This window comes from Dendrobates tinctorius, unplaced genomic scaffold, assembly GCF_039654945.1.
Source record: "Dendrobates tinctorius isolate UK_male_01 unplaced genomic scaffold, ASM3965494v1 ptg000395l, whole genome shotgun sequence".
Classification (NCBI taxonomy): Eukaryota; Metazoa; Chordata; class Amphibia; order Anura; family Dendrobatidae; genus Dendrobates; species Dendrobates tinctorius.
Window position 1 is genome coordinate 801,116 of NW_027362061.1, and position 23,535 is coordinate 824,650.

At 43.7% G+C, this 23,535-nt stretch overlaps 1 pseudogene; it reads right to left on the reverse strand.

Annotated features, from left to right (window-relative positions):
- Nucleotides 1-22,862, reverse strand: part of LOC141076220 (uncharacterized) — a 66,052-nt pseudogene extending 43,190 nt beyond the window's left edge.
- Between the last annotated feature and the right edge of the window lie 673 nt (nucleotides 22,863-23,535).

Here is a 23,535-nt window from a genome sequence, read left to right on the forward strand (position 1 = left end):
AGTGGGGTTCAGCACTGCCAGCTGTTCCCCTGCTGTGGAGATGGCAAGTCTCCTGCTGCCTTCACCTGCCAAAATCCAGTAGGCCCCAGCCTGCTCCTCGCCTAATCCTGGGCTCCAACAGCGTCAGTTGGTGTTCAGAAGTGTCGTCTCCACAGAGCCAAACACATTCGTTCAAGTGTTAGTGGGGTTCAGCACTGCCAGCTGTTCCCCTGCTGTGGAGATGGCAGTCTCTCCTGCTGTCTCCGCATTACAAAGACAGTAGGCCTCTGCCTACACCCTCCTATTTCCTGGGCTTCAACACAGCCAGTTGTAGTTCGGAAGTGCCGTCCACACGGAAAGAGATACTTGCTCCCGTGTCTCAGTGGGGTTCAGTAACGTCAGCTGATCCCCTGCTGTGTGGATGGCAGTCTCTCCTGCTGTAAACTCATTCAAAATACAGTAGGCCTCTGCCTACACCCTCCTATTTCCTGGGCTTCAACACAGCCAGTTGTAGTTCGGAAGTGCCGTCCACACGGAAAGAGATACTTGCTCCCGTGTCTCAGTGGGGTTCAGTAACGTCAGCTGATCCCCTGCTGTGTGGATGGCAGTCTCTCCTGCTGTCACCTCATTCAAAATTCAGTAGGCCTCTGCCTACACCCTCCTATTTCCTGGGCTTCAACACAGCCAGTTGTAGTTCGGAAGTGCCGTCCACACGGAAAGAGACACTTGCTCCCGTGTCTCAGTGGGGTTCAGTAACGTCAGCTGATCCCCTGCTGTGTGGATGGCAGTCTCTCCTGCTGTAAACTCATTCAAAATACAGTAGGCCTCTGCCTACACCCTCCTATTTCCTGGGCTTCAACACAGCCAGTTGTAGTTCGGAAGTGCCGTCCACACGGAAAGAGACACTTGCTCCCGTGTCTCAGTGGGGTTCAGTAACGTCAGCTGATCCCCTGCTGTGTGGATGGCAGTCTCTCCTGCTGTAAACTCATTCAAAATACAGTAGGCCTCTGCCTACACCCTCCTATTTCCTGGGCTTCAACACAGCCAGTTGTAGTTCGGAAGTGCCGTCCACACGGAAAGAGACACTTGCTCCCGTGTCTCAGTGGGGTTCAGTAACGTCAGCTGATCCCCTGCTGTGTGGATGGCAGTCTCTCCTGCTGTAAACTCATTCAAAATACAGTAGGCCTCTGCCTACACGCTCCTATTTCCTGGGCTTCAACACAGCCAGTTGTAGTTCGGAAGTGCCGTCCACACGGAAAGAGATACTTGCTCCCGTGTCTCAGTGGGGTTCAGTAACGTCAGCTGATCCCCTGCTGTGTGGATGGCAGTCTCTCCTGCTGTCACCTCATTCAAAATTCAGTAGGCCTCTGCCTACACCCTCCTATTTCCTGGGCTTCAACACAGCCAGTTGTAGTTCGGAAGTGCCGTCCACACGGAAAGAGATACTTGCTCCCGTGTCTCAGTGGGGTTCAGTAACGTCAGCTGATCCCCTGCTGTGTGGATGGCAGTCTCTCCTGCTGTAAACTCATTCAAAATACAGTAGGCCTCTGCCTACACCCTCCTATTTCCTGGGCTTCAACACAGCCAGTTGTAGTTCGGAAGTGCCGTCCACACGGAAAGAGATACTTGCTCCCGTGTCTCAGTGGGGTTCAGTAACGTCAGCTGATCCCCTGCTGTGTGGATGGCAGTCTCTCCTGCTGTCACCTCATTCAAAATTCAGTAGGCCTCTGCCTACACCCTCCTATTTCCTGGGCTTCAACACAGCCAGTTGTAGTTCGGAAGTGCCGTCCACACGGAAAGAGATACTTGCTCCCGTGTCTCAGTGGGGTTCAGTAACGTCAGCTGATCCCCTGCTGTGTGGATGGCAGTCTCTCCTGCTGTAAACTCATTCAAAATACAGTAGGCCTCTGCCTACACCCTCCTATTTCCTGGGCTTCAACACAGCCAGTTGTAGTTCGGAAGTGCCGTCCACACGGAAAGAGACACTTGCTCCCGTGTCTCAGTGGGGTTCAGTAACGTCAGCTGATCCCCTGCTGTGTGGATGGCAGTCTCTCCTGCTGTCACCTCATTCAAAATTCAGTAGGCCTCTGCCTACACCCTCCTATTTCCTGGGCTTCAACACAGCCAGTTGTAGTTCGGAAGTGCCGTCCACACGGAAAGAGATACTTGCTCCCGTGTCTCAGTGGGGTTCAGTAACGTCAGCTGATCCCCTGCTGTGTGGATGGCAGTCTCTCCTGCTGTAAACTCATTCAAAATACAGTAGGCCTCTGCCTACACCCTCCTATTTCCTGGGCTTCAACACAGCCAGTTGTAGTTCGGAAGTGCCGTCCACACGGAAAGAGACACTTGCTCCCGTGTCTCAGTGGGGTTCAGTAACGTCAGCTGATCCCCTGCTGTGTGGATGGCAGTCTCTCCTGCTGTCACCTCATTCAAAATTCAGTAGGCCTCTGCCTACACCCTCCTATTTCCTGGGCTTCAACACAGCCAGTTGTAGTTCGGAAGTGCCGTCCACACGGAAAGAGATACTTGCTCCCGTGTCTCAGTGGGGTTCAGTAACGTCAGCTGATCCCCTGCTGTGTGGATGGCAGTCTCTCCTGCTGTAAACTCATTCAAAATACAGTAGGCCTCTGCCTACACCCTCCTATTTCCTGGGCTTCAACACAGCCAGTTGTAGTTCGGAAGTGCCGTCCACACGGAAAGAGATACTTGCTCCCGTGTCTCAGTGGGGTTCAGTAACGTCAGCTGATCCCCTGCTTTGTGGATGGCAGTCTCTCCTGCTGTAAACTCATTCAAAATACAGTAGGCCTCTGCCTACACCCTCCTATTTCCTGGGCTTCAACACAGCCAGTTGTAGTTCGGAAGTGCCGTCCACACGGAAAGAGATACTTGCTCCCGTGTCTCAGTGGGGTTCAGTAATGTCAGCTGATCCCCTGCTGTGTGGATGGCAAAGTCTCCTGCTGCCTACACAGTCGTACCACTACTGATTTTTAACCGTGCTCCAATTAGGCCTGTGGCTCCACTGTCTCTCGTATTTCCCCTGTCCTCCAACCCTGCCAGTTACAGCTCCGAAGTGGCGTCTGCACAATCCACACTTGTTCCTGTGTTACAGGTGTTCAGTCCGATCAGTTAATCCCCTGATGTGTGTCCGGCAATGTCGCCTGCTCTGTCCACATTCCCATTATCGGAATGTGGACAGAGCAGGCGACATTGCCGGACACACATCAGGGGATTAACTGACCGGACTGAACACCTGTAACACAGGAACAAGTGTGGATTGTGCAGACGCCACTTCGGAGCTGTAACTGGCGGGGTTGGAGGACAGGGGAAATACGAAAATCAGTGAATCCACAGGCCTAAGTGGAGCTTGGTTCAAATTAGTAGTCTACAACCGATCTTAAAATTTCTTCAATGCAGCCTAAGCCTGCTCCGTGCTTGTCCCTGGGCTTCAACACAGCCAGTTGTTGCTCGGAAGTGCCGTCTTCACAGAGTAAAACACTAGCTCCTGTGTTTGTGGGGTTCAGTAACGTCAGCTGTTCCCCTGCTGTTTTGATGGCAATCTGTCCTGCTGCCTCCCAATTGACAGCACATCAGGCCTCAGCCTGCTAAGTGCTTGTCCTGGGCTCCAACATCGCCAGTTGCTGCTCATAACTGACTTTGGCACGGGTACTCCCTCCTGCCCAGCTTGGTTCCAGCCCTGCCTGCTGTTTCCGGGAAGTGTCAATGTCAGTTTGCCACCCCAAGTTGCCATGTCGTGTTGCGGTTGGGTTAGCCGAGGCTAGGGTGCCAGCAGTTTAGGTGCTTCCTATGTGGACTGCGGGTTCTGGTAAGAAAGGTTTGTTCCATAGTGCCAGTAGGACAAGCACCCCCTGTAGGACTGTGTGATTCGGTAACTGCGGCCAGCTTGCGGCATGCCAACTTTGCTTTTCAGGGGTAACTTCTGATACCCCTCCGGGTTCCAGCACCGTCAGCTGGTTCTCATCAGAGCCTTTGGCCTAGGTGCCTCCATCTCGGTATCCGAGTTCCAGCAACGTCTGCTGGTCCTTGGTAGTGCTTTGTAGCACAGGTACCTCCTGCTTAGTAACCGGGTTCCAGCACCGTCAGCTGGTCCTCGGTTGTGCCATTGGCTCTTATTCCTTCTGCTGCCCCTCCGGGTGCCAGCACTGTCAGCTGGTCCTCGCTATTTCCATTTGCTCTTGCAGCTTATGCTACCCCTCCGGGTTCCAGCACCGTCAGCTGGTTCTCGTCAGAGCCTTTGGCCTAGGTGCCTCCATCTCGGTATCCGAGTTCCGGCAACGTCTGCTGGTCCTTGGTAGTGCTTTGTAGCACAGGTACCTCCTGCTTAGTAACCGGGTTCCAGCACCGTCAGCTGGTCCTCGGTTGTGCCATTGGCTCTTATTCCTTCTGCTGCCCCTCCGGGTGCCAGCACTGTCAGCTGGTCCTCGCTATTTCCATTTGCTCTTGCAGCTTATGCTACCCCTCCGGGTTCCAGCACCGTCAGCTGGTTCTCGTCAGAGCGTTTGGCCTAGGTGCCTCCATCTCGGTATCCGAGTTCCGGCAACGTCTGCTGGTCCTTGGTAGTGCTTTGTAGCACAGGTACCTCCTGCTTAGTAACCGGGTTCCAGCACCGTCAGCTGGTCCTCGGTAGTGCCATTGGCTCTTGTTCCTTCTGCTGCCCCTCCGGGTGCCAGTACCGTCAGCTGGTTCAAGAGGACAAAGAACAGGAAGACAACCACCAAGATGCAGAACAACAAGAGAGAGAAGACAAAGAAGCATAAAAAAAACAAAGCAGAAGAACATTAAGCATAAGACTAATACTCTGAGCAAATGATATTATCTTATTTATAAGCAGAAGAAGACTAAGCAGTGTATGGGGGTGAGTCCGTTCCTCCTCGTGGTGCCCCTGGAAAAGGCCTGCTTCTGCAGGCCAAACTGAACGCGGACAAATCCTGTTGTAAATCTTTTGTGACAGGCAGAACGGAAGGTGTAAACTTCTAACTTTTCTAGATAACAACTACAGGAATGCCTGACACAAACAAGAATATGATGAAGAAGAATAGGAAGAAGATGAAGAAGCTGAATATGTAGAATAATAATTGTTGAATAAGAAGAATATGAAGAATGTAAGAAAAGGAAGAAGAAGAAGAAGAAGAAGAAGAAGAAGAAGAAGAAGAAGAAGAAGAAGAATGTAAAAAAAGGAAGTAGAAGAAGAAGAAGAAGAATGTAAAAAAAGGAATAAGAAGAAGAATGTAAAAAAAGGAAGTAGAAGAAGAAGAAGAAGAATGTAAAAAAAGGAAGTAGAAGAAGAAGAAGAAGAATGTAAAAAAAGGAAGTAGAAGAAGAAGACATACATGTCTGGCAAAATATAAATGAGGCTAACATAGTCAATATCTTTGTAACTCCTAACATCTTTAAAAAAAAAAGTTTAATTCCTGCTATTCCATTTGATTGGGCTAAACCTCTATGGCTTTAATGTCTCCTCCACCTCCCACAATACATTCTACATTATTCTTAGTTGTTTTTCTTCATGTAGAATTAACCTACAAGGAAAGAAAGGTTTTTTTTTAATTCCGATATTTTGGCCCCATTGACTTGCATTGGTTCCCGGTATCGGAATCGGCGATACCGATACTTTTTTTTAAGATCGGCCGATCCATTCCGATCCGATATTTTCAAGTATCGGCTGGTATCGCTCAACTCTAGTCATTAGCCATTCAAGTTGATCAGCGTTTACGTGAACGTAAAACTACACGGGAGGCGCTGCCACCTTTTGAACAAACGTCTGAACCTATGCAATGTGATGGGGTTTTGTCTAGGGCGCAACGTCAGTAGTTTAGAAGGCGTAATAAGCTGTGTTTTTTCTGTGGAGACGCCTCTCATATTATTTCTGTCTGCCCAAAACGAGAGAAACGTTTTGCACACACATTTGCTGTGGGCAGTATACAACCTAAGTTCCTTTTGGCAATTACTCTGATCTGCTCCTTATCCACGTTTTCCACGAAGTCTTTTGTGGATTCAGGAGCAGCATTGAATCTGATGGATTTGAACTTTGCTAAACGTTGTGGTTTTTCCATGACGCCTCTGCGGACGCCAATTCCTTTGAGGGGTATTGATGCTACACCTTTGGCGGAGACTAAACCTCAGTTTTGGACCCAGGTGACAATGCGAGTTGCCCCAGACCACCAAGAAAATTGTAAATTTTTGGTGCTGCATAATTTGCATGATACTATTGTTCTGGGTTTTCCTTGGTTGCAAACTCATAATCCAGTTTTGGATTGGAAATCTGGGTCTGTGGTGAGTTGGGGTTGTCAGTGTGTTCTTAGAGACGCTCCTGTTTTCTCCACCTCTCCTCAGTCTCATGATATTCCTGATTATCTGGCTGATTTTTCTGATGTATTTAGTGAGAGTAAGTCTGCGTCTTTGCCTCGTCATAGGAGTTATGACTGTGCAATTGAGTTGATGCCTGGGTGTAAATTTCCCAAGGGTCGGCTTTTCAACTTCTCAGTACCCGAACATGATGCTATGCGATCCTATATTAAGGAGTCATTGGAGAAGGGTCATATTAGACCATCCTCGTCACCTTTAGGTGCTGGTTTTTTTTTTGTGGCCAAGAAAGATGGTTCATTAAGACCGTGTATTGATTATCGTTCCCTTAACAAGATGATGGTTAAATATCAGTACCCGTTACCTCTGATGTCTGATTTATTCTCCAGAGTTAAGAGTGCCTTCTGGTTTACTAAGCTTGACCTCAGGGGGCATATAATCTTATTCACATCAAGCACGGGGATGAATGGAAGACGGCGTTTAATACTCCGGAGGGACATTTTGAGTACCTGGTGATGCCTTTTGGGCTCACTAATGCCCCTTCTGTCTTCCAGTCCTTTATGAATGATATTTTCCGTGACTTTGTGGATAAGTTTTTGATCATCTATCTGGATGATATTTTGATCTTTTCTAGTGATTGGGATTCTCATGTGGCACACGTCCGGACTGTGTTCCGGATTTTGAGGGAGAATTCCCTGTTTGTTAAGGGATCGAAATGCCTCTTTGGTGTACAGAGGATTTCATTTTTGGGATTTATCTTATCTCCATCGACTATTGAAATGGACCCGGCCAAGGTACAGGCCATTTATGATTGGGTTCAGCCTACTTCTTTGAAGGCCCTCCAGAAGTTTTTGGGTTTTTCTAATTTCTATCGTAAATTTACAGGTAATTTTTCTGGTATTGTCAAACCACTGACTGATCTGACCAAGAAGGGCGCTGATGTGCTGAATTAGTCTGCTGAGGCTATCTCAGCATTTCAGGAGCTTAAGCAGAGATTTACTTCAGCTCCAGTTTTACGACAACCTGATGTCTCACTTCCATTTCAGGTGGAGGTAGATGCTTCTGAGATTGGTGCAGGAGCTGTTTTGTCCCAAAAAGACCCTGTGACTTCTAAGATGAATCCCTGTACCTTCTTTTCTCGAAAGTTCTCCCCATCTGAACGCAACTATGACGTGGGGAATCGGGAATTGTTGGCCATGAAGTGGGCATTTGAGGAGTGGAGACATTGGTTGGATGGAGCTAGACATCAAGTTGTGGTCCTCACCGATCACAAGATTTTAATTTATCTGGAGTCGGCCAAACGCTTGAATCCTAGACAGGCTAGATGGGCCTTGTTTTTCACGCGTTTTAATTTTGTGGTCTCTTTTCTTCCGGGCACTAAGAATGTTAAGGCAGATGCCCTTTCTAGGAGTTTCTTTGCTGATTCTCTTAATGTGACCAAGCCTGTTACCATCCTAGGTGAGGGGGTAGTTCTTTCTGCCATTTCGCCCGATTTGAGACGTGCCCTGGAGGAATTTCAGGAGGATAAACCTGAGTGTTGCCCTATGGGAAAATTGCATGTTCCTGACCAGTGGAGAAAGAGAGTGATGTCTGAAATTCATTGCTCTGGATTGGCTGGTCATCCAGGTATTTTTGGTACCATAGATTTGGTGAGTCGGTCCTTTTGGTGGCCTGCCTTATCTCGTGACGTCAGGAATTTTGTACAGTCCTGTGGGACTTGTTCTCGGTCTAAACCCTGTTCTTATTCTAGTGGGTTGCTGATGCCCTTGCCGGTGCCCAAGAGGCCATGGACCCATATCTCAATGGATTGTATTTCTGATCTTCCTGTCTCTCAGACAATGACTGTTATCTGGGTGATTTGTGATAGATTTTCGAAGATGGTCCATCTTGTACCACTCCCAAAGTTGCCATCTTCCGCTGAGTTGGTGCCCTTGTTTTTACAACAGGTGGTTCGGTTACATGGGATTCCTGAGAACTTTGTGTCCGACAGAGGAGTCCAGTTTGTTTCCAGATTCTGGAAAGCCTTTTGTTCCTATCTGAGAATTCAGTTATCCTTATCCTCCGCATTTCATCCCCAGACCAATGGACAGACTGAGAGAACAAACCAGACCTTGGAGTCTTATTTGAGATGCTTTATATCTGCTGATCAGGATGATTGGGTCTAATTTTTGCCCTTGGCCGAATTCGCACTGAACAATAGAGCTAGTTCTGCCACTTTGATGTCACGCTTTTTCTGTAATTTTGGGTTTCATCCTCGATTCTCTTCAGGGCAAGTGGAATCTACGTCCTGCCCAGGTGTGGACACTGTGGTTAAGAGAATGCATCAGATATGGGACCAAGTGGTGGATAAGTTGTCACTCTCTCAGGAAAAGGCCCAGCGATTTTCCAACCGGCATAGGACCATTGGTCCCCAGTTTAAAGTGGGTGATATGGTTTGGTTGTCGTCTAAGAATATTCCTATGAAGGTTGCATCTCCTAAATTTAAGCCAAGATATATTGGTCCTTATAAGAGTTTGGAAATTCTTAATCCTGTTTCGTTTCGATTGGCTCTTCCAGTTATGTTCAAGATCCATAACGTATTTCACAAATTTCTGTTGAAGAGGTTTGTTGAGCCAGTGGTTCCTATGGCAGCACCTCCTGACCCTGTGTTGGTTGAAGGCAATGTGGAATATGAGGTAGCGAAAATATGGGATTCTCGTTTGGTTAGACGGAGACTCCAGTATTTGGTCAAATGGAAGGGTTATGGTCAGGAGGATAATTCTTGGGTCTCTGCCTCCGATATTCATGCCAATAGATTGGTTCGTGCTTTTCACCGGGCCCATCCTGATCGGCCTGGTGGCGTGGATGAGGCTTCGGTGACCCCTCCTCAAGGGGTCTACTGTTGTGAGTTCATTCTCTGGTTCACCAGTTGTGAGTTCTCCTTCCAGACTCCCTCTGGTGGTAACAGGAGGTAGTGAGGCTGATTTGATCGGTGATCTGCCACCTGAGAATGAGGATGATGATTGGATCTCAGGAGTCTCAGATTGGATTTAAGACAGCCGATGCCCTATTCAGTTGCTGGTGATTCCTTCTGGCTTGTCAGGTCTTGGTTTTCAGCTCTGTTCCAGTCATCTAAAGCTGTTTTTCTGCTAATGTTCACACTTGATTTTGTTGGTCTATTCAGTTTTTTTGTGTGGTCAGCCAGCCCCTGCTGGGGGCTGTGCTTAATTTCCACTCTTATTTATCAGTATTTTGCCAATTTGCTTTTTGTCCCTTACTAGTTTGGTCTCTTTTTGCTCTGTCTCAGAATATTTCAGAGTGCTGATATAGTGGGAGAAGTCTAGTGACTTCAGGGTTAATTTTGCTATCAGAAGTGTTGGACATTATTTTTGTAGGGTTTTTTGCAGGTTGCAGACAGTGTCTTTCCTTTCCTCTCTAGTTAGTTTGGGTCCCATCGTTTGCTCAACCTATTTTCCTGCCTGTGTTTGTGCCTTCATCTTTTTTCACCGTCAATACATGTGTGGGGGCTATCTATTCCTTTGGGGTCTGCTCTGGGGCAGTTAGTTTTCCCCTTTTCATGCTTCAGGCTTATTTAGTCCTCCGGCCGTGACGGGCGTCTAGGAACATCGTAGGTACACTCCACGGCTGCTGCTAGTTGTGTGGTAGGATCAGGGATCTGCAATCTGCATAGTTACCAACCTCTCTGGTTTTCTGTGACTTACCTTGTTTTGCTTTTTTCTCGTCGGTGACCCATTCATAACAGGGTGGTATAGTGTTTAAGCCCTTTCTGACATCAGACGTACTATTCCGTCCATGTTACCTGGGCCAATTTGACCATTGACGGAATAGTATGTCTCGGCGATCGCCCGCACACACGAGTGGTGTGCGGCCGATCGCGGCCAGGTGTCAGCTGATTCTCACAGCTGACACCCAGCACTAAGTGCCAGGAGCAGTCACAGACCGCTCCCGGCATTTTAACCCCTGAAATACTGCAATCGAACACGATCACAACATTCCAGGAGCAGGCAGAGGGCTGACAGTCCCTCTGCCTTTGGATCGGAGACCCCACAACATGACGCAAGGTCGTGATCACTGCCATGGTAACCCGATGTTGTCACGATCCGGGGCTAAGAAACTTCCTGGTCTTGCGCAGTGCAAGTCAGGCGGTCTCTCAGTGTCACGGCACTAAGTGTAGCGCTGACAGCTTCTATAGCAGGGGTGGGTAACCTCAAGCTCCAGGGCCATTTACGGCCCTCAATGACCTTTTATCAGGCCCCCGAGCAGATTCTCAGGGACTGCATTCTTGGGCAGGGAGTTGTATTTTGATTGCCAGAAGCTCATTAATTTCTTCTTGCTCTGTTAGCACACACACGCAGTGTTCACTACTGAACATTGAAGGGCATACAATAAAAGATTGAGTCATGAAACCAGTGCCAGAGACAGGATGTACTTTGTGGGCGGAGTTTGTACGGCCCCCAAAGGATGGTATAAATATCCAAATGGCCATTGGAAGAAAGAAGATTCCCCACCCCTGTTCTATAACATGGGGATGCTGCTTCATCTGCCTGCCATAAAAGCGATCAGCCTGCAAAAAATGACTGTCCCATAGTGGGACAAAGTGTAAAAGATAGAATGAAATAAAAAAACATGTAACTAATTGTAAAAATATAAAAAAATAAATAAAAAATAATAGAATAAATATTGACTTTTTTATTAACATTAAATATTTGAATTAAAAAAATCTAAACAGTAAAAGTACACATATTTGGTATTGCCACGTCCATAACGACCTGCCCTATAAAACTGTTCCACTAGGTAACCCCTTTAGTGAACACCATAGAAGCAAAGGCAAAAAACAACGCTTTTGTCATCATACCGCCAAGCAAAAAGTGGAAAAACACGTGATCAATAAATAAACATGGTACCGCTGAAAACATCTTGTCCCGCAAAAAAATAGCCCCCATACAGTGTCATCAGCGGAAAAATAAAAAAGTTATAGCTCTAAGAAAAAGCGATGAAAAAATAATAATTTTTTATATAAAATAGTTTTTATTGTATAAACATAAAAAAATGATATAAATGAGGTATTGCTGTAATCGTACTGACGCAAAGAATAAAACTGCTTTATCAATGTTACCACACCTGGAACGGTATAAACGCCCCCTCAAAAGAAATTCATGAATTGATGGTTTTTGTTCATTCTGCGTCCAAAAATCAGAATACAAAGCGATCAAAAAATGTCAAAAAATTATAGCTCTCAAAATGTGGTGATGCAAAAACTATTTTTACAATGAAAAGCATCTTTTAATGTGTGACAGCTGCCAAACGTAAAAACCCGCTATAACACCTCATTCACATGTCCTGATATTTCTGGTACTGGTACTGTGGCGGCGATCGGCACAAGCAGGGGAGAATGATGAGAGTCGTGTTCAGCACCTGGAGCTGGGGAACAGCGCTTACTGTAACGCTTCTTCCCCGGTGCCGATGCGTGTCACATGAATGACATCCATGTGTTTTATGTGTGCACGTATGCTGGCTGTTTTGTGGCCCACGCTGACATTAAAAATCGACGTCAGCGTGTTTTGCTCATGGACAAACGGTCCGTGGAAACACACTGACATGTGCACAGACCCATTCACTTGAATAGGCAAATAGTGCTCCGTTCCTCCCGAGTCTCTCCGCATGGCTGCCCAATGGTATAAAATTCTGTGACACACCTATGATGTCTATATGATCACTGCAAACCCTAGATGAATTCATTGAGAGGTGTAATTCATAAAATGGGGTCACTTATAGGGGGTTCTACTGTTCTGGCACTTCATGGGCTCTCCCAGTGTGTCATGGCACCTTCAAACCATAACAGTAAAATGTGGCGCTCCTTCCATTTTGAGCTCTGCCATGCACCTAAACAGTGGCTTACCCCAACATATGGGGTATCAGCGCACTCAGGACAATTAGCACAATAACTCTTGGGGTCCAATTTCTTCTGTTTCCCTTGAGAAAATAAAAAATTGGCTTAGAAAATATCATTTTTGTGGAAAAAAATATTTTTTACTTTTATGGCTCTACGTTATAAACTTCTGTGAAGCACTTGAGGTTCAAAGTGCACACCACACATTTAGATAAGTTCCCTGGGGGGGTCTAGTTTCCAAAATGGGGTCACTTGTGGGAGGTTTCCACTGTTTAGGCACATCAGGGGCTCTCCAAATGCGACATGACACCGGCAGACCATTCCATCAAAGTCTGCATTCTAAAACGTCACTACTTCCCTTCCGAGCCCCAATGTGCACCCATACAGTAGTTTTCTGCCACATATGGTGCATCAGTGTACTCAGGACAAATTGGACAACAACTTTTGAGGTCCAATTTCTACTGTTACCCTTGGGAAAATAAAATATTGGGGACTAAAAATCATGTTTGTGGAAAAAATGATTTTCATATTTTTACGCCCAGACGCTATAAACTTTAGTGAAATACCTGGGGGTTCAAAGTTCATATCACACATCTAGATAAGTTCCTTGGGGTGTGTATTTTCCAAAAAGGGGTCACTTGTGGGGGTTTCCACTGTTTATGCACATCAGGGGCTATCCAAACGCAACATGGCGTCCAATCTCAATTCCAGCCAATTTTGTGTTGAAAAAGTCAAACGGCGCTCCTTCCCTTCCAAGCTCTACCATGCGCCCAAACAGTGGTTTACCCCCACATATCAGATATCAGCATACTCAGAACAAATTGCACAATAACTTTTGCAGTCCAAAATCTCCTGTTAGCCTTGGGGAAAAAAATAATTGGATCTGAAGCAATGTTTTTATAAAAAAAAGTTAAATGTTCATTTTTTTTTTTTAAAACATTCCAAAAATTCCTGTGAAGCACCAGAAGGGTTAATAAACTTCTGACATGTGGTTTTGAGCACCTTGAGGGATGCAGCTCTCAAAATGGTATCACTTTTGGGTATTTTCTATCATATAGACCCCTCAAAGTGACTTCAAATTTGATGTGGTCCCTAGAAAAAAAAATGGTGTTGTAGAAATGAGAAATGGCTGGTCAACTTCTAACTTTTATAACTTCCTAACAAAAAAATTTTGGTTCCAAAATTGTGTTGATGTAAAGTAGACATGTGGGAAATGTTATTAAGTCTTTTGTGTGACATATCTGTGTGATTAATGGGCATGAAAATTCAAAATTGGAAAATTGCAAAATTTTCCACCAAATTTCCATTTTTTTACAAATAAATGCAAGTCATGTCAAAGAAATTTTACCACTAACATGAAGTAAAATATGTCATGAGAAAACAATGTCAGAATCACCAGGATCCATGGAAGCGTTCCAGAGTTATTATCTCATAAAGGGACAGTGGTCAGAATTGTAAAAATTGGCCCGGGCATTAACGTGCAAACCACCCTTGGGGTAAAGGGGTTAATGGCTAACTGAAAAGATGGTAACACATTGCAAGCTTTCCAGACAATTCAGGTCTCTTCAGGCATAGAATAATACAAAATCTGAAGAATCACATAGCACAGACATAATGCAATAGGTAAGACAAATGACGTGAAGTAGAACTATCATTATGGGAGAGGGATAAACAGTGGTGGTCATAAATACTGGAACAGTTCATAGATTAGGAGTGTGAAAGTTTTATTGTCCCCTGATAGGGGTCTGGTTCTGTGTTGTGATGCCCCACAAGGTCTGAGAAGAAAATGCCTTAATTGATATAAAAAGACATGAATCCATGCGACACATTCATTCCTGCATTGAGAGTGTCAAAGGCTGTCATGAGTTTATACTCCCAGATCCTTCTGTTTCTCTGAGATTTGAAGTTACCTTTTTAATACAAGTAATTTCATGTCCATGGTGCTGTGATCAGGGCTACAAAAATGTTTTGCCACACGTAGATCTATTCTTTTTTCTCTTATTGTGTAGTTGTGAGAATTCATCCTTGTTCTAAGTTTTTGCTATGTCTCTCCCACATACAGACCCCCAGTTGGTACAAATAATTAAGTACACCACACTTTCATACCTTACACCACTCTTAATTATTTGTGGAGTTACAACATTTGACATTTGCCTGCATTTTTATAGCTACACATGGTTTACACAAATTATATTTTTTTGTCTTAACTCTATACTATTTACCATTAGAAGCTGTGTATTTTTGTAATTATCTGTATGTATACATGATTGATTACCACTTCTGTCTCTGTAAAAACAATCCCCTTTAATCCCTTTCCGACATTTGGCATAAATGTATTCCAATGTCGGACTCCCTTCCTTTGATGTGGGCTCCATAGAATCATAGAATCATAGAATCGTAGAGTTGGAAGGGACCTCCTGGGCCATCTGGTCCAACCCCCTGCTCAAAGCAGGATTCGCTAAATCATCCCAGTCAGATGTCTGTCCAGCCTCTGTTTGAAGACTTCCATTGAAGGAGAACTCACCACTTCTCGTGGCAGCCTGTTCCACTCATTGATCACTCTAACTGTCAAAAAGTTTTTTCTAATATCTAATCTGTGTCTCTTCCTATTCAGTTTCATCCCATTGCTTCTAGTCTTTCCTTGTGCAAATGAGAATAAAGTTGATCCTTCTACAATGTGACAGCCCTTTAGATATTTGTAGACAGCTATTAAGTCTCCTCTCAGTCTTCTCTTTTGCAAACTAAACATTCCCAAATCCTGCAACCTTTCCTCATAAGACAGGGTTTGCAGACCGGTCACCATTCTGGTCGCTCTTTTCTGAACTTGCTCCAGTTTGTTGATGTCTTTTTTAAAATGTGGTGCCCAAAACTGGACACAATATTCCAGATGAGGTCTGACCAAAGAGGAGTAGAGGGAAATAATGACTTCACGTGATCTAGACTGTATGCTTCTGTTAATACATCCTAGAATTGCATTTGCCTTTTTTGCTGCTGCATCACACTGTTGACTCATATTCAGTCTGTGATCTATTAGTATACCCAAGTCTTTTTCACATGTGCTGTCACTTAGCCCTATTCCTCCCATTCTATATATGCTTTTTTCATTTTTATTGCCCAGATGTAGTACTTTGCATTTCTCCCTGTTAAAAACCATTCTGTTAGTTGCTGCCCACTTCTCCAGTTTATTTAAATCTTTTTGAATCCTCTCTCTCTTCTCTAGTATTAGCTATCCCTCCTAGCTTTGTGTCATCAGCAAATTTAATCAGTTTACCCTCAATTCCTTCATCTAAATCGTTGATAAAGATGTTGAACAATACAGGGCCCAGGACAGAGCCCTGTGGTACCCCACTTGAGACATTCTTCCAACTGGATGTGCAGCCATTTACGACCACTCTTTGGGTCCGATCACTAAGCCAGTTATGAATCCACCTAACAGTTGCCTTGTCCATTCCATACTTAGTCATTTTTTCAATAAGGATTGTATGAGAGACTTTGTCAAATGCTTTGCTGAAGTCAAGATATTCTATATCTACAGCATTTCCTTGATCCACCCAATCAGTGATACCGTCATAGAAGGAAATTAAGTTAGTCTGACATGACTTATTAGTTAGAAACCCATGCTGACTCTGTTTAATCACTTCATTCTTATCCAGGTATTGACATACATGTTGTTTAATAATTTGTTCAAAGATCTTTCTTGGTATAGAAGTCAGACTCACCGGCCTATAGTTGCCTGGGTCCACCTTCTTCCCCTTTTTGAAGATAGGAACAACATTTGCTCTTCTCCAGTCTTCTGGCACTTCTCCTGTTCTCCAAGAATTTTCAAAGATTATGGAGAGGGGTTCAAAAATTTCTTCTGCTATCTCCTTCAGTACTCTGGGGTGTAATTCATCTGGACCTGGAGACTTGAATTCATTTAGGTTAGCTAAGTGTTTCCTCACTATCTTTCTGTTTATAGATATCCTGGATTCTTCTATTCCCTTAATAGGACAGTGAATAACAGTTGATGTTGCATTTCCTTTCTGAGAGAAAACAGATGCAAAATAGGAATTTAAAAGTTCAGCCTTCTCAACATCCTGTCTTACCATTTCATCATTTTCATCCTGTAAAAATCCTATAGCATCTTTGACTTTTCTTTTACTTTTGACATATCCCCAAAATCCTTTATTATTGCTTTTGACATCTCTTGCAAGCCTCAGTTCATTTTCAGCTTTAGCTAATCTGATTTGTGCCCTGCAGGTTCTGCAGACAGCATTATATTCTTCTTTAGATATGCCTCCCTCTTTCCATTTTATAAACATTTTTTTCTTCCTTTTTAGCATGTGCTTAAGTTCTGTGTTCATCCATCCTGGTTTCCTTAAATGCTTCCTATTCTTCCCTCTATTCGGAATTGTTAACATGTGCTTTGAGAATTTCATTTTTCAAGATTTCCCATCCTTCCTGGACATTTTTGTCTTTAAGGATATCCAGCCATTGGATCCCTCCAATTCTCTTTCTGAATCCCTTAAAATCTGCCTTTCTGAAATCTAACCTTGACGTCTGAGTCTTCACAGGTCTTCCACCTCTAGTTATCCAAAATTCTAATATAGCATGGTCGCTACCTCCTAGGGTCCCAGCCACTTTTACCTCCTCAACCATTTCCTCCCTGTTTATAAGGATTAGATCCAAGGTAGCAGTTCCCCTTCTTTTCTCCCTTACCTTTTGGAAGATAAAGTTGTCAGCAAGAGAGGATAAGAATTTCCTTGACCTGTTAGTTTTGCCTGAGAGAGATTCCCAACAAATGTCTGGATAGTTGAAGTCTCCCATGACAACTATGTCATATTTTTTGGAGAACTTGGCCATCTGATGCATAAAGAGTTCATCTATATCTTCGGCTTGCACAGGCGGCCTGTAGTAAATGCCTACAATGGTGTCCTTTCCATTGTTCTGTCCTTGTATTCTTACCCAAACAGTTTCCACAGAACTCCCAGTCTCTGAAGCTTCAATCTCTGTGCAGATATACGCGTTTCGAACATACAATGCGACACCCCCTCCTCGTTTATCAAGTCTGTTTCTTGCAAATAAGTTGTATCCTTCTAGTCTTGTATTCCAATCATGTGTATTGTCCCACCAAGTTTCAGTGATTCCAATGACATCATATTTATTTTCCTGTGTTAGTAGTTCCAATTCTCCTTGTTTGTTGCCCATGCTTTGTGCATTAGTATAGAAACATTTTAGTTTGTGATTGGTTTCTCTTTCTCCAATATTTTTATTAATTAGATTCTTTCGTCTTTGTTCTTCCTTTCCACTTCTAATAGCAGAGTTCTCAATAGCATTTGTCAGGTGTATGGCTTTTTCTGGTCTTTTGCTTCCCTTCCCATGTTGTTCTAGTTTAAAGCTCTCCTTACAAGTGTAGCAAGGCGACTTCCAAATACATGCTTTCCAGTCTTCGTAAGGTGCACCCCATCTCTAGCAAGTAGTCCATCGTATAAGTAGTTCACTCCGTGATCCAGAAATCCAAATCATTGCTGACGGCACCATCGACGTAGCCAGTTGTTCACCTGCAGAATCTTATTCCACCTCCTTGTTCCATGGCCATCCACTGGGAGGATGGAAGAGAAGACCACCTGCGCTCCCAGTTCTTTCACTTTCTTGCCTAAGTCTTCAAAGTCTCTGCAGATGATTTCCAGGTCGTTTCTTGCGGTGTCATTTGTCCCCACATGTAGTAGCAGGAATGGGTAGTCATCTGTAGGTCTGAAGAGTCCTGATCTCCTGTCAGACACATCTTTAATTTTTGCACCTGGAAGACAGCACATTTCTCTTGTAGTTATATCCGGTCTGCAGATAGCGGCCTCTGTTCCTCTCAGCAGGGAATCCCCCATGACCACCACTCTCCGTTTCTTCTTCATAACATTTTTCTTTCTCCATCCAGGAGGACTCTGAGGGCGTACAAGGTTGCTGTTTGTTGGCAAAGTCTTATCCTGATGTATTTCCTCATCGTTTTCCTGCGTGAGAGCCTGGTACTGGTTTCTGAGCAGTATGGGTGCTGACTGCCTCCTGATCCTCCTGCTTCTCTGGGTCACATGTCTCCATTCCTCTGTTTCTTCAGGTGCACTTCGAATTTCTTCTCTTTCTGTAACATGAAGAGATAATTCTGCTCTGTCCAAGAACTCTTCACCTTCCTTAATGATCTTCAACGTAGCTAACCTCTCTTCGAGATTTTGCAACTTTTCCTCCAACAGGGACACAAGCTTGCATTTGTGGCATGTGAAGTTTGGCTTTTCCACTGGTAAATCTGTGAACATGTAGCAAGAAATGCAGCTCACCAAATGGCTCCTGGCCTCTTCCATCTTGAGATTTCTTAAAAAGATGAAAGATGAGCCAAATTTCGCGCGCCTATCGGCGCGCAGTTTTTCCGATTTCCTCTTTTCAGCTGCAACGGCCAAAACCCAGTGATCGTTGAGCTCGCGGAGACTCTTCACTTATCCCAGAAGGCACTGGGAATATGCAAATGATCTCCTCAAGACTCTTCCCCTGGTTTTCCGATTTCCTCTTTTCAGCTGCAACGGCCAAAACCCAGTGATCGTTGAGCTCGTGGAGACTCTTCACTTATCCCAGAAGGCACTGGGAATATGCAAATGATCTCCTCAAGACTCTTCCCCATCACTGAGCCCACATCTTTTCCGGCACATGTCAGCTGTCAACTACTCCACCTGTGGCACGCACACAGAGATGGGGTAACAACAAGTGTAGGAAGATGACAGTCCATTGAGTCCATACAAGGTGCAAAGCCACTTGATCCGAGAATCACAACCTGGCTTCCCCAAACGTATCCATGGTTCAGCGATGGTCAATGGAGCAGATCTGTATTCTTCCAACCAAGGCTGAAAACCCCTAGGTTGTTTCCTATAGAATGAAAGATCCGTGACCTTCGTGATGGAGCCATGATGTAAATGGCTGCCGTCCTGTCTCTGGTCCTTTTGGGATGTATAGATGTCTTGGCAGAATCTCTCTAGCTGTTTCTCTCTCTGTCTCTTTATACAGAGGCCTGTAACCTATTTGTACACTTAACAAGTGTCCCTCATTCAGTATTTACATTAAGGGTAAGAATGGAGATGAGAACAAGTAGCATTACTTGATTATTTAAACTATTTGCATAGTTTTTCCCTCTCTGCTTTAGAAGTCAACAAACTGGCTCCATAACATAACGCATAATTAGCATATCAGCAAACATCACTAGTGATCAAGGATAAGCGCACAATAAAAGTCACTATTACCAGCTTACACAAACAAAAGTCTGTTTTCTTGACCAACTAGAAATCAACACTTAAATTTAAAGCCAACATACAGATAACATTCTATTATTCTTCGTTTGCTAAAAAATAGTCGTCTGGTTAATTAAGGAACAATGCTGTATGTCTTCACAATGCCAAAAGTAAAAAAAAGTTTTTAAAAATATTAAAAAAATTAAAAAAAATATAAAAGTTCAAATTCCCCCTTTTGCCCCATTTAAAATAAAACAATAAAAAAATACATATTTGGTATTGCTGCATTCAGAATCACCCGATCTATCAACATAAAAAAAGAATTAACGCGATCACTAAACGGCGTAATGAGAAAAAACGTAAAACAATGCCAGAATTAAGTTTTTTGGTCGCCACACTATTGCATTAAAATACAATAACAGGCGATCAGAAGATCATATCTGCACCAAAATGGTATCATTAAAAACGTCAGCTCGGCCCACAAAATATAAGCCTTCACCCAACCCAAGATCATGAAAAATGAAGATGCGACGGGTATCGGAATATGGAGCAATTCTTTCATACTTTACCTAATGAAGAGGAGGTATTTTTAATGATAAATGTTTGTTTTGGGTCGTTTATTTTCTGTTGGTATTTGGTTTATCCTATAAAACTCCCATATAATATTCTCGCCTTGAATTTATCCTATAAAACTCCCATATAATATTCTCACCTTGAATTTATCCTATAAAACTCCCATATAATATTCTCATCTTGAATTTATCCTATAAAACTCCCATATAATATTCTCACCTTGAATTTATCTTATAAAACTCCCATATAATATTCCATCCTTGAACACACGCCACGTGCATCATGCTTTTGTACAATTTGTGAATAATATATATAGGTTCTCCTCGTCTGAGTTATTTTTGAAGGTCAACAAAATGCGATTTTCCTGTAATTCATTTCTCACACTCTAGGTATAATAATGACTTTTCCCTGTGTGGGATTTTTGATGTTTAAAAAGGTTTTCGGTACCTGCTTTCTTGGGTGTCTTGAGGTTGTTATGTGATGTGAGCAGTGTGCCCAATCAGCGCTGACGTCACTGTCCCCACCTTCGGACAAATCAAGCATCATGAAGCCGTCAGAGAGCAGCCGCAGCCCTGGCTTCCTGTTCATGTTCAATATGTCCGAAGGAAGGAGCAGTGAAGCTGACGCTGATTGGGTGCAGGGCTCGTGTGATGTGAGAACCTCACATAAGCCCCGGGACAGTGAGTCTCAACACCACTGAATTGGAGCCGGCACGCCAGCGGACTATGAGTGTTTTTATTTTAATGAGGCCAAACATAAGGAATGAGTTCACTGAGAAAAAAATATATATAAACCGTGTTTTTTGGACTATAAGACGCACCTAGGTTTAGAGGAAATTAGGAAAAAAAAATTTGAAGCAAAAAATGTGGTTAATTCTGTACTTAATATCCCTTATCCTGGTATATATGGTCCCCTCATCCCTATTCTGATACACATGGCCCCCTCATCCCTACCCTGGTATACATAGATCCCTCATCCCTATCCTAGTATGCATGGCCCCATCCTTATCCTAGTATGCAGGGTCCCATCCTATTGTGGCATGATTGGCCCCATCCCACTCATGGTATGCCGTGCCCCATCTCATCGTAGTATGCATGGCCCCATCTTTATCCTAGTATGCAGGGTCCCATCCTATTGTGGCATGATTGGCCCCATCCCGCTCCTGGTATGCAGTGCCCCATCTCATCGTAGTATGCATGGCCCCCATCCTTATCCTGGTATGCAGGGCCCCCATCTCTTCCTAGTATGCAGGGCACCATCACTATTCGGGTATGACTGGCCCCCCATTCCAGTCCTGGTATGCATAGCCCAATCCTTATAATTGGCCCCCATCCTGGTATCCATGGCCCCATCACAAAACATTAAAAAAAAAAGCATTACACTTACCTACCCGGCGCTCCCTTGCTGAATCCTGCTCTGATACCAGCAACTGGTTCATGCTTGTAAGCAGCACATGGCAGGGACATAATGTATTGCTCACAAGCAGAGCACAGCTGCCGGAGTACTCGCCGTTAAAACTATATCAACATTATGAACATAAAAAAGGCTTCTCCCCTATGTGACATCTCTGATGTTTATTAAGAGTTGATTTCCAAGTAAAATATTTCCCACATTAAGAAAATGAAAAAGGCTTCTCCTCTGTGTGACTGCTCTGATGTCTAACAAGATTCCCTTTCCGGTTAAAATATTTCCCACAATCTGAACAGGAAAAAGGCTTCTCCCCTGTGTGAGTTCTATGGTGAGGAACAAGCAGTGATTTACGTGCAAAACATTTCCCACATTCTGAACAGGAAAAAGGCTTCTCCCCTGTGTGACTGCTCTGATGTCTAACAAGATTCTCTTTCCGGATAAAATATTTCCCACAATCTGAACAGGAAAAAGGCTTCTCTCCTGTGTGAGTTTTATGGTGAGTAACAAGCAGTGATTTATGTGCAAAACATTTCCCACATTTTGAACAGGAAAAAGGCTTCTCTCCTGTGTGAGTTCTTTGGTGTATATCAAGATTCCCTTTCTGGTTAAAACATTTCCCACATTTTGAACAGGAAAATGGCTTCTCCCCCGTGTGAGTTCTCTGGTGACTAAGAAGATGCCATTTCTGGTTAAAACATTTCCCACATTCTGAACAGGAAAAAGGCTTCTCTCCTGTGTGAGTTCTTTGGTGAATAAGAAAAAGTGATTTTTTGTGAAAACATTTCCCACATTCTGAACATGAAAAAGGCTTCTCTCCTGTGTGCGTTCTATGGTGTGTAACAAAATCTGATTTATGTGTAAAACATTTCCCACATTCTGAACAGGAAAAAGGCTTCTCTCCTGTGTGCGTTCTATGGTGTGTAACAAAATCTGATTTATGTGTAAAACATTTCCCACATTCTGAACAGGAAAAAGGCTTCTCTCCTGTGTGCGTTCTATGGTGTGTAACAAAATCTGATTTATGTGTAAAACATTTCCCACATTCTGAACAGGAAAAAGGCTTCTCTCCTGTGTGAATTCTCTGGTGTCTATCAAGAACCGATTTCTGATTAAAACATTTCCCACACTCTGAACAGGAAAAAGGCTTCTCTCCTGTGTGAGCTCTCTGGTGTCTATCAAGAACCGATTTCTGATTAAAACATTTCCCACATTCTGAACAGGAAAAAGGCTTTTCCCCTGTGTGAGTTCTATGGTGAGCAACAAGCAATGATTTACATGCAAAACATTTCCCACATTCTGAACATGAAAAAAGCTTCTTTGCTAAAGGAGCAGTTTGTTTTGTAATGCCTCTTTTGTGACTTTGATTTTTCTTATTAGTCAGTAATGAATCAGAAGATGGGACCTGTTTCATAGGATCAGATGACAGATCTTTGCTGTGAATGGATGATACTATATCTGGAGTAATGGCAATCACTTCAGTTGTATCTTGTAAGATCTCAAGATCATCAGATTTAAAACTTGAAGATGTCAGCTGTCCCTCTGATCTCCTGGTACATTCATCTGCTAAGATAAAAAAAAAAAATTATTTTTAATAAAATATCCTTGAGTTTTATATTTTTGAACATTTCTACTTAAACTGTCCATAAAAATGGCAAGCTATGTAAAAAACTTTAATTATTTACCAAGACAATGACAGTTCACAGTCTAATAGAAAACCTTGTTGGATGAACGAGTAGTGTGCGGTGTTCAACTGTTTGGTTTCTTTTTATTCAATATTTGGGAGGCAGAATGAACAATCAATGTTATGTAGGTGAAAATAATACCAATTCTCATCTCACAAAAAACAAGTCCCCACTCAGGTCCATCATCTGTCAGTGGAAAAACAGAGGTTCCCACACTATTAGTGGCTCAAAGGCTGCTGAAAAGTAACAGAGTTTCTATAAACCAATCCAGCAAAATCCGCTCTCACTTCTGAGTCTTGCAGTGTGCGCAAACAACATCTAGGATCCCTGTATTTAGCAATATTATAGTGAGAAGAATCCACTTAATTTGTGGTGTGTGTCTCCTGGAGCACAATCTGGGCACTATGTGCTGGGTAAGAAAATGGCAAATGTGTAA